The sequence below is a fragment of the Bos indicus genome, chromosome 2 (genome assembly GCF_029378745.1).
Source record: "Bos indicus isolate NIAB-ARS_2022 breed Sahiwal x Tharparkar chromosome 2, NIAB-ARS_B.indTharparkar_mat_pri_1.0, whole genome shotgun sequence".
In the NCBI taxonomy this organism is placed as follows: domain Eukaryota; kingdom Metazoa; phylum Chordata; class Mammalia; order Artiodactyla; family Bovidae; genus Bos; species Bos indicus.
In genome coordinates, this window is record NC_091761.1 from 121444156 (window position 1) to 121460307 (window position 16152).

Genomic DNA, 16152 nt, shown 5'->3' on the forward strand with positions numbered 1-16152 from the left:
GCACCGCCGCGGAGTCCGAAGAAGTCGCCTCCCCGCTCCCCTTTTTCCCTCTGAGCCCTCCAGGCCTGGTACTTGTGCGCGTGCGCGGGAGGCCGCGGGCTCCGTTCGTTTCTTTTCCACGTGACTCGGCGTTAGCGGGACACGTGTCTCCTCCCTTTTCTGGCCGAGCGCACAGAGGGGGCGGGGGCTGTGGAATGTCTTTGTCTGCGCGCGAGCCCGCGGAGTGTGGGGCGGGAGACCTGTTACTCGCTGGGCCACGCCTCCAACGGCTGAGGGGGGCGGGGGGGGCCGGGGGGGATGCCTGTACTCAGTCGGGTGGGTCGGGGTGGGGGGTGGTTACTGAAGAATGAAAGGAGACCCTCCCGGGGGATGCGGGAGGGGAAGGAGAGAGAATTGGGGCTGACTGGGCAGAAGGAGACGAGGGTGAGAGGCACAGGGAGATTAGAGTGAAGAAGGAACGACTAAGGGAGAGTCTGACGTAGGGTTGAGGGGTGGAGATGCGGCCAGACTTGGAGGGGGCCATTGAGGAAGGACTGGTCAGTGGAAAGACTGAAGGCTATTGGAGGAGTTAAACTAAGAGGGAGGGTTCAGATCGGAGACCTGATATCCAGCCAGGAAAAGGGCCCCAGACCGAAGCAGGGAATCGAAGAAGTCGTGTCCTGTCGTTTCCAGTATAGTAGGTTCTTAGACATACCCGTTGTTGATCAGAGAAGTCGTCTGAAAGGTGAAGCATTTTAACTTTCTGCATATAGTACTGCTTTCTGCAGATTGTGTTTCTTTCACAAAAAAAAGTGGGGTAGAGGCCAGCTCTTTAATCTGTGATGGTTGCATCATTCGGGTGGCTTCTTCTGCTGATGTGAGTGCTAATCCTCCTGCTGTAAATCATCTTTCCACACTTGCTCAAAGAGATAGACCCTTAGCACAGCTCTCAAGGCCAAGGTATTATAGTGGACAGTCTCCCACAGCGTACTCCTTATCCTGGGGTGCTATATGCAGATGAAGGCTAGGTCTTTACTTTCCATAAACTCTAACACTTGGTACCTTCTCTAACCCTTCCCCCCACAGATTTTTTTTTGCTTCTCTCATTCGAAGCATTTGCTCTCATCCCTTTTCCTTCTGGATCTGTTGCCCTAATAAGCCCACGCTTTCCAAAAGCATTTCTGGAAATTGTCTTCTGGGTGCCTAAAAACTGCTGATTTTTAGATTTGAAACTTAGAAGCCTTCAGCTTAGGGAACATTAGGGCTTGGCTGCCTTCTTGGGGGTAGGGAGATAAATCACCAGCAGGAATGAGAACAAAACAAAATCTCCATAAATTATCACACTTGTATCTCCAGTGTCTAGGCAGTACATTACTTTGAGGTCACATAGATAGTTTATAATCAAGGAGGAGGAAAAAAGAAAGGAATGTTTTTGGATAATTGTAATGAAGACTGTAATGTGACAAATGCCCAAAGATAAATAAATATTAGGTGGGATTAGAGTTCAAAGTGGAAGTTAGATTTCAGCCAGGGGAGAATGAATTCCAAGCAAAGGAAAGTGTGAATACATGAACAGAGATGAGAATGTCACAGATGTGTTTAAGGTATGGGAGTAATCCATTTGTGGACTGTGGAAAAATAGGTGAGTTGAGAGAGCGAGTGTATGGAGGAGGGGAAAGGGAGTGAAGAGGATTTATAGCTCCCTTGCGATTAATTTCTGCTGTTGTCCTTGAAATTCCTGCTTGGGTGGTGGTGTTACAAATGTCTGAAGTGTCCTTGCTCTGTAATGAGATGCTCAGCTGGAGGTACCTTGAGCTGAGGCTAATAAAACTTTGATAAAGAAGTGTCTGAGAAGGCGCTGGGTAGTGGTATCTGTGGGTTTCTAGACTAGACTCAACATTTTGGGAGGCTGTCAGACCTTTGCTTACTTTGTCGAAAGGTGGGGTTGAAGAGAAGTTTGAACCTTCCTAGCGAGATACAAAAACAGTTATCTCTGAGGTAATATGTTGTGACCCTGCAGTGTGTTCACCAAGTAGGCGAAGCAACAGCCTTCTGTTTGGGGGTCGGGGTGGGGTCTTCCCTGGGGTCAGGGAAGAGTAATTCCTGTCCTGAAAGACTGGAGGTCTGGATTTCATTTTGTGTGGACCACGATATACTGTGCCCCACCTTCACCTGAAGGTATTAACAGCATGGCCTTGTGAAGAAACTGACTTTGGAGTGAGGCAGACAAATTCAAAGCCAGCTATGCCTTGTTCTTGCTGTATACCATTAGTAAAACTATAACCTGAGCCTTAGTTTCTTCCTCTCTAAAGTTGAGTTGATGATATCTACCTTGCAGAGTTGTTGTGAGCATTAACAAATAACAGTGTAAACCTCCTGGGTTTATAAGCAGAATCAGGATAGTTGTTATTCCATTTAGCGCCTAGTGAAGATTTTTGGGTGTTTCCTGTTAGCTGTGGATCTGAAAGGCCTGTTCTCTAATCTGTCTCATTTTCACTGACTGTAGCTAGATTTTGTTTTGGAGGTGGGAGAGAAGTTTCTTCTACCCTGTTTCCTCCCTGCATTCAGTTTCTATGGTGTAGGATGCAAGATTAATTGAGAGCATTGTGATTCAGATGGAGTTAGGTCCGAATCTGGCTTACCTGCTGGATGATTGAGTGCATTACTTAAACTTCCTCAGCCTTGCTTTCTCCTCTTTGATAAACAAGGGGTCATAACAATACCTACCTTGGGGCTGTTAGGATTAAACAGATAGTGTTTGTAAAGCACTCAGCACGGGAACTGGCAATTAGTAGGTGCTTGATAAGCGATAGTGGCCATTGTTATTATTTTACTGAGTACCTTATTGCTTGTTTTCACTTTCATGTGAGTCCCTAACAGAGGGTCTGGAAGGACTTTTTTTTTTTTTTTTTTTTGCACGTAGCTGCTTGACTTGTGCTTGATCCATGAATGGAGGACCGGCAGGCCCCGTCTGCCTTCCCTGCTTTGCGGTCAGTTCCCAAGAGTTGAAGGGTTCCAGCCTGGAGCTCTCCAGCTCTCCCTGGGCCGGAGAGTTTCTCTTCTATCCATCTGTTTAAGCTTAAACATCTATGGTGCCAAATATGTGGAGGATATGGAAGGAGAAAGGGAGACCAAAATTCAATTTTAAAATTTTTCTAAGATTTAAAAAATTTTAAATTAGAGTATATTTGATTTGCAATGTTGTGTTAGTCTTGGGCACACAGTAAACTGAATCCATTATGCACATACATTATCCATTCTCTTTCAGATTCTTCTCCCATATAGGCCACCTACAGAATATGGAGTATGGAGTAGAGTTCCTTGTGCTATATAGTAGGTCCTTAAGACTCTACACATGGACATCACCAGATGGTCAACAGCGAAATCACATTGATTATATTCTTTGCAGCCAAAGATGGAAAAGCTCTATACAGTCAGCAAAAACAAGACTGGGAGCTGACTGTGGCTCAGATCATGAACTCCTTATTGCCAAATTCAGACTTAAATTGAAGAAAGTAGGGAAAACCACTAGACCATTCAGGCATGACCTAAATCAAATTCCTTATGATTCTACAGTGGAAGTGAGAAATAGATTTAAGGGACTAGATCTGATAGATAGAGTGCCTGATGAACTATGGACGGAGGTTCACGACATTTTACAGGAGACAGGGATCAAGACCATCCCATGGAAAAGAAATGCAAAAAAGCAAAATGGCTGTCTGGGGAGGCCTTACAAATAACTGTGAAAAGGAGAAAAGGAAAGATATAAGCATCTGAATGCAGAGTTCCAAAGAATAGCAAGAAGAGATAAGAAAGCCTTCCTCAGTGATCAATGCAAAGAAATAGAGGAAAACAACAGAATGGGAAAGACTAGAGATCTTTTCAAGAAAATTAGAGATACCAAGGGAACGTTTCATGCAAAGATGGGCTCGATAAAGGACAGAAATGGTATGGACCTAACAAAAGCAGAAGATATTAAGAAGAGGTGGCAAGGATACGCAGAAGAACTGTACAAAAAAGATCTTCACACGACCAAGATAATCACGGTGGTGTGATCACTGACCTAGAGCCAGACATCCTGGAATGTGAAGTCAAGTGGGCCTTAGAAAGCATCACTATGAACAAAGCTAGTGGAGGTGATGGAATTCCAGTGGAGCTATTTCAAATCCTGAAAGATGATGCTGTGAAAGTGCTGCACGCAATATGCCAGCAAATTTGGAAAACTCAGCAGTGGCCACAGGACTGGAAAAGGTCAGTTTTCATTCCAAAGAAATGCCTAAAGAAAGGCAATGCCAAAGAATGGTCAAACTACCGCACAATTGCACTCATCTCACACACTAGTAAAGTAATGCTCAAAATTCTCCAAGCCAGGCTTCATGTTCAAGCTGGTTTTAGAAAAGGCAGAGGAACCAAAGATCAAATTGCCAACATCTTCTGAATCATGGAAAAAGCAAGAGAGTTCCAGAAAAACATCTATTTCTGCTTTATTGACTATGCCAAAGCCTTTGACTGTGTGGATCACAATAATCTGTGGAAAATTCTGAAAGAGATGGGAATACCAGACCACCTGACCTGCCTCTTGAGAAATTTGTATGCAGGTCAGGAAGCAACAGTTAAACTGGACATGGAACAACAGACTGGTTCCAAATAGGAAAAGGAGTACGTCAAGGCTGTATATTGTCACCCTGTTTATTTAACTTATATGCAGAGTACATTATGAGAAATGCTGGGCTGGAAGAAGCACAAGCTGGAATCAAGATTGCCCGGAGAAATATCAATAACCTCAGATATGCAGATGACACCACCTTTATGGCAGAAAGTGAAGAACTAAAGAGCCTCTTGATGAAAGTGAAAGAGGAGAGTGAAAAGTTGGCTTAAAGCTCAACATTCAGAAAACGAAGATCATGGCATCTGGTCCCATCACTTCATGGGAAATAGATGGGGAAACAGTGGAAACAGTGTCAGACTTTATTTTTGGGGGCTCCAAAATCACGGCAGATGGTGATTGCAGCCATGAAATTAAAAGGCGCTTACTCCTTGGAAGGAAAGTTATGACCAACCTAGATAGCATATTGAAAAGCAGAGACATTACTTTGCCAACAAAGGTTCATCTAGTCAAGGCTATGGTTTTTCCAGTGGTCATGTATGGATGTGAGAGTTGGACTGTGAAGAAGGCTGAGTGCTGAAGAATTGATGCTTTTGAAGTGTGTTGGAGAAGACTCTTGAGAGCCCCTTGGACTGCAAGGAGATCCAACCAGTTCATTCTGAAGGAGATCAGCCCTGGGATTTCTTTGGAAGGAATGATGCTAAAGCTGAAACTCCAGTACTTTGGCCACCTCATGTGAAGAGTTGACTCATTGGAAAAGACTCTGATGCTGGGAGGGGTTGGGGGCAGAAGGAGAAGGGGACGACAGAGACTGAGGTGGCTGGATGGCATCACTGACTCGATGGAGGTGAGTCTGAGTGAACTCCGGGAGTTGGTGATGGACAGGGAGGCCTGGCGTGCTGTGATTCATGGGGTCGCAAAGAGTCAGACACGACTGAGCGACTGAACTGAACTGAACTGATTATCTATTTTGTGTTTAGTAGTGTGTATATGTCAATTCCAATCTTCCAATTTATCCCTCCCCCGCCTAAGATTTTTTAATTATTATAAATCTATGCTTTGATTATTTAGCATCTCTGTGCTTCGTTTTTTCTTTTATACAATGGGGTTAAACTACACCTGCGACTTCCCTGGTGGTCCAACGGTTAGATTCTGTGTTTCTGCTGCAGGAGGCATGGGTTTGATTCCTAGTGGGGAGCTAAGATCCCACATACCTTGTGGTGCAGCCAAAAACAAAAGGGCAAACAAACAAAAAAAATACCCCTACTACCTACTTCATAGGGCTGTTTGAGGACTCAAAGAGCACATTTATACAAAGTAGAGTAATGCCCAGAAGATTACAAATGTCAAATAAATAGCACATTTTATTATAAAAATAATATGCTTCTAGTTTTAAGGAAAATCAACCATAAGAAAGGAAGAAAGTGAAAAGTAAAATTCCCCTTAAAACCTGGCCCATTCACTTGACTGTGCTTTTCTAAATATATCCACTATTCAGTGGTTGCTTATGTAAACGTCTAGACATTTTTAAGCATCTGTATGTGAGTCTGTCCTTTTTGTTTTAAACACAAACTGAAATATACTATATGAACAGTTTTTGACTTATTTTTAAATGAAATACTTTATTCAAATATCCCTTATCAGTATATGTAAATCTATTTCTTTTCTCATGGTAGGATATTATTCCACCAAGTACTTCTCATTACCTTCTGATGGAAATGTAGGTTTTTCCAGCTTTTCAGTGTTACAAATGATACTGCAACGAACATCATCCTACAGAACATTTTTGTGCACTGATATCAATATACTCATGGCATAAATTCCTAGAAATGACACAATAAAACTGTACCTAGCAACATCCTCTTCTCCAACCTCCTCAATCAATTCTGGCTATTCTCGTCCCATAGTTTTTTTTAACCTGATTTTATTTTTTCATGGAAGAGCATTTCATTTTAAACATAGCAGTGTGTAATGTCAATCCCAAACTCATAGTCTTATCCCCCACTGCCAGTAACCATAAGCTAGTTCTCTATTTGTTTTGTAGATAAGTTCATTTGTATCTTTTTAAAGACTGCATATAAGCAATATTGAATGATATTTGTCTTTCTCTGTCTGACTTACTTTACTCAGTATGATAATCTCCAGGTCTACACATATTGCTGCAAATGGCATTATTTCATTCTTTTTAATGGCGGAATAATATTCCATTGCATATATGCACTACATCTCCTTTATTTTCCTTCCTGTAGTTTTGGTCTTTGCCTCTGTGGTGTGGTGGATGAAAATGGCATGATGGCCAACACTGAATAAGAGTCCATGCCCTCAAGGAGCTTACTGTAGAGTGAAGAGGACAAATATGTAAATCAAGAGTTATCAGGCAGTGTGAAAAGTGCTTAATCACAAAGGACTATACCAAGGGCTGCTGGAATGCACAGGAAGGAGTGACTGGCCAACTGCCAACATAAATGAGGGAAGGTGAGATTTGGATGAAAGTTGCCAGGTGAAGTGGGGGCAGGGCATTTTAAATGTTGGGAGTTCAGACCTGGGTCCTGTGCCTAATATCCATACTCCATGATCTGGAATTTAGATCTCTAACCCAAACTTCTGTGTTCCAAATGCAGATAGCCAATTGCATCCTGTTACATCCCCCTATTGATGTCCCAGAGACCCATCAAACTCACCATGTCCCCAGTAGAACTCACACTTGCAGCACCAGCAGTGCTGCTTCAGGGCTCAGATGACTTGAGAAACTAACTCCTTCAATTAGACCCAGGCTTGCTCCAGCACTTGAGAGCATCATGTGCCAGCAACACTTAAGGAGGAATCCACTTCCAGGGCCAGGCTGCTTGTTTGCCTCACTCTAGTCCAGGGGTGCTCTTAGCATTCCTACAGAAGGCACCCTTCCTGGGGTCAGTGGGCAGGGACAAAGGGGGTCAGTGTGGGGCTGATGTGCCCAATGACTTGGCCCCAACACTTAGTCTGACAGTCGCTTATGAAAAGTCCCTAGAAGTGTCCCCAAGATACTTGAAGGGAACTTTGTAGGGGGAACAACAGGAACTTGGAATGATTAGTGTTTGTATGGCTTTGTTTGAGTTCACAGGGTTATGAGGCCTGTGTAATATTTGGATTATAATAATTTTTTATGCCTGTCCCCCTTGTGTGCAGGAACTATTTCTGTCTTTATATATAGACAGAGGCTGGAACAAAACAGGCATTTAATAAACGTGTCTTGCTAAACTCTCTTTCTCCCCGTTGCTTTCACCACCAGCCTGCTTCTCCTCCCAAGTTCCCTGTCTTAGGGACTAGCATCCCCAAACTCACCACACAGCCAGGAATCTGAGAGTCATCTTTAACTTCTATCTATTGCCTCACTGCTCTATGCCCACCCTATGAAATCCATGCCTGAACCTTTTTGTTGTTTACTTCATAAATATTGCCTCTCTGTGTTTCTCTGTCTCCACTACCTGTGTCTCCATCTTAGGTGCCATGATACCTCACCTGAACTTCTGCAACCTCTGAACTGGTCCCCAACTTCTCCTTTTGCTCCTACCCCTCTTCTCTATTTCTCTACCCAGAAGCCAGCGTACTGTTTTCCAGATGTAAATCTGATCATGTCTGTCTGTCTCACACACATACAAACATCCTTAGTTAAACCTCTTCAGTGGCTTGCCACTGTCCTTAGAATAAAGACCAGAACCCTCACCACGTCTGATCCAGCCCTGCCTGCATGGTGAGCCCTGCCTGGCTTTCCTGCTTCATTTCATGCCATTCTTCTCCTCAGTTCCTGTGCTTGGCAACCCAGCTCTTTTTCAGTTCCTCAAGCAAGCCAGACTAAGGCCTCCCCCAGACTGCACACTTTCTGGTTCCTTTGCCTAAACTCCAAATATGTCTTCCCTCCCCTCAGTCAAGTTCCCCTGCCTCCGCCTCTTTTCGTTGTTATTGTTGTTTAGTCGCTAAGTCGTGTCCAATTCTTTGTGACCCCAAGGGCTGTAGCCTGCCAGGCTCCTCTGTCCATAGGATTTCTTAGGCAAGAATACTGGAATGGGTTGCCATTTCCTTCTCCAGGAGATCTTCCTGACCCAGGGATTAAACCTGTGGCTCCTGCTTGGCAGGAGGATTCTTGACCCCTGAGCCACCAGGGAAGCTAATTCTTATCTATCCTTCAGACTTATGAAGAATGTCATTTCTTCAGAGAAGCCTTTCCAGATCCCCAGGGCCAATCAGGCTAGCTTTCACTGTTACATGTTCTCAGGGCTTCATTCCTAACACTTACCACATTTTAAATTTACTTCTTCATGTGATTGTTTGAGGAACATCTACCTCTGCCAGTTGAATGTAAGGCCTATTCAGGCAGGAGATTTATCTGTGGGGCTTACATTTATGTCCCCAGCAACTGGCACATACTGGATTGGCTGAGTTGGCTGATCAACAAAGAGTGGTTGGCTCAGTGACTAAAGAAATAGGAACAGCACATACAGAGATATGAAAGCATTACAAAGCTTGGCATGGGGCCCTGGCAAGTCACATGGTATGATCTAGACTGGGGTCTAGGGAGGTGCATGGAAAATAGCAGGAGATGTTGTAGGCCCCGAAGTTAGTCCATGTTTTGATGCTCAAGTAAGGAAATAGAAGGTTCATGGGGAGCATCAGGGTCAGAGCATCAAAGATGAAGAGCAGAGAAGAAAACCATTGGCTCACAAGCCATATTTGGCCTGTGCATATGTTTTAATTGGCTTGCCTAACTTAAAAATAGCAAATAGAAGGGGGAAAAGTAGAAGCAATGACAAATTTGATTTTCTTGGGCTCCAAAGCCACTGCGGACAGTGACTGCAGCTGTGAGATTAAAAGGCACTTGCTCCTTGAAAGGAAAGCTATGACAAACCTAGACAGTACATTAAGAGGCAGAGACATCAATTTGTCAGTGAAGGTTTGTATAGTCCAAGCTATGGTTTTCCAGTAGTCATATACAGATGTGAGACTTAGACCGTAAAGAAGGCTGAGAGCCCAAGAACTGATGCTTTCAAATTGTGGTGTTGGAGAAGACTCTCGAGAGTCCCTTGGACTGCAAGGTGATCAAACAAGTCAATTCTAAAAGAAATGAACCCTGAATATTCATTGGAAGGACTGATGCTGAAGCTGTAATACTTTGGCCATCTGATGCAAAGAGCTGAATCATTGGAAAAGACCCTGGTGCTGGGAAGGATTGAAGACAAAAGGAAAAGAAGACAGCATAGGATGAGATGGTTAGATAGCATCCTTGACTCAATGCACATGAATTTGAGCAAACTCCAGGAGATAGTGGAGGACAGAGAAGCCTGGCATGCTACAACCCATGGGGGTCACAAAGAGTCAGATGTGGCTTAAAGACTGAATGACAACAACTTAAAAAAATTTCTCAAAACATCAGCTGTTCTAGGAACAATGGGTTTGTACTCCTGCAAGCAATAATTAGTTTCCACCTTTAAAGGGCATTGCCTCTAACTCCCTGGGCCTTTTCCTACCAGCCTGACTCTCTAAGCATTTAAGTTGTGACCCAGTTTTAGAGGGATCATTCCAGTAGGGGAATGGAAGAGGAGGGTGGAGAGTGGATAGGGGAGGGCAATGGCAGTGGGAGGAACCCAGGGAGTGGAGGGAGTTCATGTTAAACTTGGAGACACCGAAGCCAAAGGGACCCTACATCTGGACTCAGTCAGTTGAGCTCAGGCTTAGGGTTGGGGAGGAGAATAAGCTTTAGATGCTAGGGCTCTCCTTCCGCCATTAGAGGCTTTGTTTGGATTAAGTGTGCATTAGTGTTAGTCACTCCATCATGTCTGACTCTGTGATCCCATGAACAGTATCCTACCAGGCTTCTCTGTCCATGGAATTCTTCAGGCAAGAATACCAGAGGGGGTTGCCATTCCCTTCTCCAGGTAATCTTCCTAGCCTAGGGATCAAACCCAGGTCTCTGCATTGCAGACAGGTTCTTTACCAACTGAGCCAGCAGGAAAGCCCTTTGTTTAGATTCAGTTTAGTTCAGTTCAGTTGCTCAGTCATGTCTGACTCTTTGCGACCCCATGGACGGCAGCATGTCAGGCTTCCCTGTCCATCACCAACTCCTGGAGCTTACTCAAACTCATGTCCGTTGAGCCGGTGATGCCATCCAACCATCTCATCCTCTGTTGTCCCCTTCTCCTCCCGCCTTCAATTATTCCTAGCATCAGGGTCTTTTCAAATGAGTTAGTTCTTCACATCAGGTGGCCAAAGTATTGGAGTTTCAGCTTCAGCATCCGTCCTTCCAATGAATATTCAGGACTGATCTCCTCTAGGATGGACTGGTTGGATCTCCTTGCTGCCCAAGGGACTCTCAAGGGTCTTCTCCAACACTTCAGTTCAAAAGCATCAATTCTTTGGCACTCAGCTTTCTTTATAGTCCAACTCTCACATCCATACATGACTACTGGAAAAACCAAAGCTTTGACTAGACAAACCTTTGTTGGCAAATTAATGTCTCTGCTTTTTAATATGGTGTCTAGGTTGGTCATAACTTTTCTTCAAAGGAGCAAGTGTCTTTTAATTTCATGTCTGCAGTCACCATCTGCAGTGATTTTGGAGCCCCCCCAAAATAAAGTCTGTCCCTGTTTCCATTGTTTCCCCATCTATTTGCCATGAAGTGATGGGACCAGATGCCATGATCTTAGTTTTCTGAATGTTGAGTTTTAAGCCATACTTTTCACTGTCCTCTTTCACCTTCATCAAAAGGCTCTTTAGTTCCTGTTTGCTTTCTGCCAGAAGGGTGGTGCTATCTGCATATTTGAGGTTATTGGTGTTTCTCATGGCAATCTTGATCCCAGCTTGTGCTTCATCCAGCCCAGCATTTCTCATGATGTACTTGGCAAATAAGTTAAATAAGCAGGGTGACAATACACAGCCTTGATGTATTCCTTTTACTATTTGCAACCAGTTTGTTGTTCCATGTCCAGTTCTAACTGTTGCTTCTTGACCTGCACACAGGTTTCTCAGGAGGCAGGTTAGGTGGTCTGGTATTCCTATCTCTAAGAATTTCCCACAGTTTGTTGTGGTCCACACAGTCAAAGGCTTTGGATTAAAGAGAAAATAAAAGCAAAACAGGAAATCTGATGTGATCCTGGCTGATTTGAGAGTAAGTGAATGGATGAAAGTGAAAGTGAAGTTGCTCAGTCGTGTCTGACTCTTTGCGACCCCGTGGACTGTAGCCTACCAGGCTCCTCCGTCCATGGGATTCCCTAGGCAAGAGTACTGGAGTGGGTTGCCATTTCCTTCTCCAGGGGATCTTCCCAACCCAGGGATCGAACCCAGGTCTCCCGCATTGGAGGCAGACGCTTTAACCTCTGAGCCACCAGGGAAGCCCAAGTGAATGGATACTGGAATTTTAACAAGATAAAAACTACCTTCTTCTGGCCTGTCCTTGCCCTCTCCACATCTCAGAGAGATACAAGATAGACAAGACCATGGTCCTTAGTACAGAGAAGATTGACAGTCTTGTTGGGGAGGAAGACATTTAAATAATTAAATGCTGCTGCTGCTAAGTCGCTTCAGTCGTGTCCAATCCTGTGCGACCCCATAGACGGCAGCCCATCAGGCTCCCCCGTCCCTGGAATTCTCAAGGCAAGAACACTGGAGTGGGTTGCCATTTCCTTTTCCAATGCATGAAAGTGAAAGTGAAGTCGCTCAGTCGTGTCCGACTCTTAGCGACCCCATGAACTGCAGCCTACCAGGATCCTCCGTCCATGGGATTTTCCAGGCAAGAGTACTGGAATGGGGTGCCATTTCCTTCTCCAAATAATTAAATAGTGCTAGGTAATAGAGAAGCATTCATTCATTCACCAAATACATTGTGAACCCCTACTGTGTGCCAGATACTGTGCTAGGTATTGGGAACACAGTCTTGAAGAAAACAGACATGGCCTCTGCCCTTATACAGTTTATACCTAGGTGGTTTGGGAGATCAGAGGATGATGGAATTAATTCTGAGGGATGCAACTCTCATAGGCAAACATTTGGGCTAGGCCTGGAAGGAATAATAAAATTTTGCTGGGACTTGGGTTGGAGCACAGAAAGTCCATTCTAGTCAGAAAGAAGAACAGGAAGAGCTGGTGAGAATGCGTGAGATTTCTATGTTAAAATAGAGAAGTGTTAGGTTGGAGTAATTTTTATAAAAGAGAAGAAAGCAAACTGTTTAGAACACAAGTTGCTTTTTAATCTAAATATCATTGGGCTCTTTTGTAGAAACTGAATACTTTAAAATGGAACTACTTCAAAATAACTAAAACAAGAAACGAATCCAGAGGTGAAAACACTGTTATTCCATTGTATGAGGTTTCACTGTAAAATAATCATATTAAATCAGCATAACACTCTAGAAATTACCCATTGAAATCAGAGGCTTTTGATTCCTCTTTTCAAATTGCTTTCAGAGCCTAAAGCCCGTTCTTATTTTTTGGGCTCCAAAATCACTGCAGATGGTGATTGTAGCCATGAACTTAAAAGACACTTACTCCTTGAAAGGAAAGTTATGACCAACCTAGATAGTATATTGAAAAGCAGAGACATTACTTTGCCAACAAAGGTTCATCTAGTCAAGGCTATGGTTTTTCCTGTGGTCATGTATGGATGTGAGAGTTGAACTGTGAAGAAGGCTGAGTGCTGAAGAATTGATCCTTTTGAAGTGTGGTGTTGGAGAAGACTCTTGAGAGTCCCTTGGACTGCAAGGAGATCCAACCAGTCCATTCTGAAGGAGATCAGCCCTGGGATTTCTTTGGAAGGAATGATGCTAAAGCTGAAACTCCAGTACTTTGGCCACCTCACGTGAAGAGTTGACTCATTGGAAAAGGCTCTGATGCTGGGAGGGATTGGGGGCAGGAGGAGAAGGGGACGACAGAGGATGAGATGGCTGGATGGCATCACTGACTTGATGGACGTGAGTCTGGGTGAACTCTGGGAGTTGGTGATGGACAGGGACGCCTGGCGTGCTGCGATTCATGGGGTCGCAGAGAGTTGGACACGACTGAGTGACTGAACTGAACTGAACTGAACTGAAGAAAATAAAGTTTGTTACTGTTGTTTCCCCATGTATTTGCCATGAAGAGATGGGACTGGATTTCATGATCTCAGTCGTTTGAATGTTGAGTTTTAAGCCAACTTTTTCAGTCTCCTCTTTCACCTTCATCAAAAAGCTCTTTAGTTCCTGTTCGCTTTCTGCCAGAAGGGTGGTGCCATCTGCATTTCTGAGGTTATTGATGTTTCTCCTGGCAATCTTGATTCCAGCTTGTGCTTCATCCAGCCCAGCATTTCTCATGATGTACTCTGCATATAAGTTAAATAAGCAGGATGACAATATACAGCCTTGACGTACTCCTTTGCCAATTTGGAACCAGTCTGTTGTTCCATGTCCAGTTCTAACTGTTGCTTCTTGACCTGCATACAGATTTCTCAGGAGTTAGGTCAGGTGGTCTGGTATTCCCATCTCTCTAAGAATTTCCCACAGTTGTGATCCACACAGTCAAAGGCTTTAGCATAGTCAATGAAGCAGGTGTTTTTCTGGAATTCTCTTGTTTTTTCTATGATCCAGTGGATGTTGGCAATTTGATCTCTGGTTCCTCTGTCTTTTCTAAATCCAGCTTGAACATCTGGAAGTTTTCGGTTCACATACTGCTGAAGCCTGGCTTGGAGAATTTTGAGCATTACTTTGCTTGTGTGTGAAATGAGTGCAATTGTGTAGTAGTTTGAAGATTCTTTGGCATTGCCTTTATTTGGGATTCCCTGGTGGCTCAGAGGTTAAAGCTTCTGCCTGCAATGTGGGAGACCTGGGTTCAAGCCCTGGGTCGGGAAGATCCCCTGGAGAAGGAAATGGCAACCCACTCCAGTATTCTTGCCTGGAGAATCCCATGGATGGAGGAGCTTGGTGGGCTACAGTCCAACAGGGTCACAAAAAGTCAGACACGACTGAGTGACTTCACTTTCACTTTCACTTATTTGGGACTGGAATGAAAACTGACTTTTTCCAGTCCTGTGACCACAGCTGAGTTTTCCAAATTTGCTGGCACATCCCTAGTACTTATTTATCTTATAACCGGTAGTTTGTACCTTTTGACCACCTTCTCCAATTCCCCCTCCCCCAATTCCTTGCCTTTGTAACCACAAATATGATCTCTTTTTCTGTGAGTTTGTTTTTGAAATATAATTGACCTACAACACTATGTTAGTTACTGTTATACAACATAGTTATTTGGTATTTCTGTATGTATGTTTAAAAATGGTCATGTAGGTCTAGTTATGGTATGTCACCATTCAGAGATACTACAGAGTTATTGACTATATTCCTCACATCGTACAGTTTATAACCATGACTCATTTATTTTGCAACTGAAAGTTTGTGCCTCTTAATCTTCCTTACTTTTTCTTTCCTCTGTCTTTTCCCCCTTCCCCTCTGGCAACCACCTATTCATTCTCTGTATCTCTAACTCATTTCTATTTTGTTATGTTTGTTTGTTTTTTAGATTCCACATCTAAGTGAAATCATACAGTTTTTGTCTTTCTCTGGCTCATTTTACTTAGTATAATATCCTTTAGGTCAATCCATGTTGTCAAAATGGCAAGATTTCGTTTTTTATGGCTGAGTAATATTCCATTGTGGGGCTTCCCAAATAGCACTAGTGGTAAAGAACCCGCCTGCCATTGCAGGTGACGTAAGAGATGTGGGTTTGGTCCCTGGGTGGGGAGGATTCCCTAGAGGAGGGCCTGGCAAACCCACTCTGGTATTCTTGCCTGGAGAATCCCATGGACAAAGAAGCCTGGCAGGTTACAGTCCATAAGGTCACACAAAGTAGAACATGGCTGAAGCAACTTAGCAGGCACGCAATATTCCATTGTATATCTTCACCACATATTCTTTATCCATTCATCTATTGATGGGCACTTAGATTGCTTCCATATCTTGGCTATTGTAAATAATTGTGCAGTGAACATAAGGGGTACATAGTTCTTTTCTAATTAATGTTTTTGTATTCTTCAGATAAATACCCAGGAGTGCAATCACTGGATCATATGGTAGTTCTTTTAGTTTTTATGAGGAATCTGATTGTACCAATTTATACTTTTTGATGTTGAGTTGTATGATTTCTTTGTGTATTTTGGCTATTAACCCCTTATCAGATATATCACTTGCAACTACCTTTTCCCATTCGGTAGGTGATCTTTTCGTTTTGTTGATAGTTTCCTTTACTGTGCAAAAGCCTTTTAGTTTGATGTAGTCTCATTTGTTTATTTTTGCTGTAGTTTCCCTTACCTGAGGACACATAGCCAAAAAATTACTACTGAGAACAGTGTCAAACAACTTACTGCCTATGTTCTCTTCTAGAAGTTTTATGGTTTCATGTCTTACATTTAAGTCTTTAATCCATTTTGAATTTGTGCATGGTGTGAGAGAGTAGTCTTCTTTCACTGTTTTGCATATAGCGGTCCAGTTTGCCTAATACCATTGAAGAGGTTTCTTTTCCCCGTTGTATATCCTTTCCTCCCTTGTAATAGATTTAACTGCTCATATAATTAAT

The 16152-nt window shown here is 43.4% G+C and overlaps 1 long non-coding RNA gene across 1 annotated transcript; it reads left to right on the forward strand.

Annotated features, from left to right (window-relative positions):
* Positions 1 to 333: 333 nt before the first annotated feature.
* On the forward strand, positions 334 to 14593 carry LOC139177988 (uncharacterized). The gene is made up of 2 exons (XR_011562406.1): positions 334 to 724; positions 3248 to 14593. It is a non-coding gene; the product is annotated as an uncharacterized lncRNA (long non-coding RNA).
* Positions 14594 to 16152: the final 1559 nt, after the last annotated feature.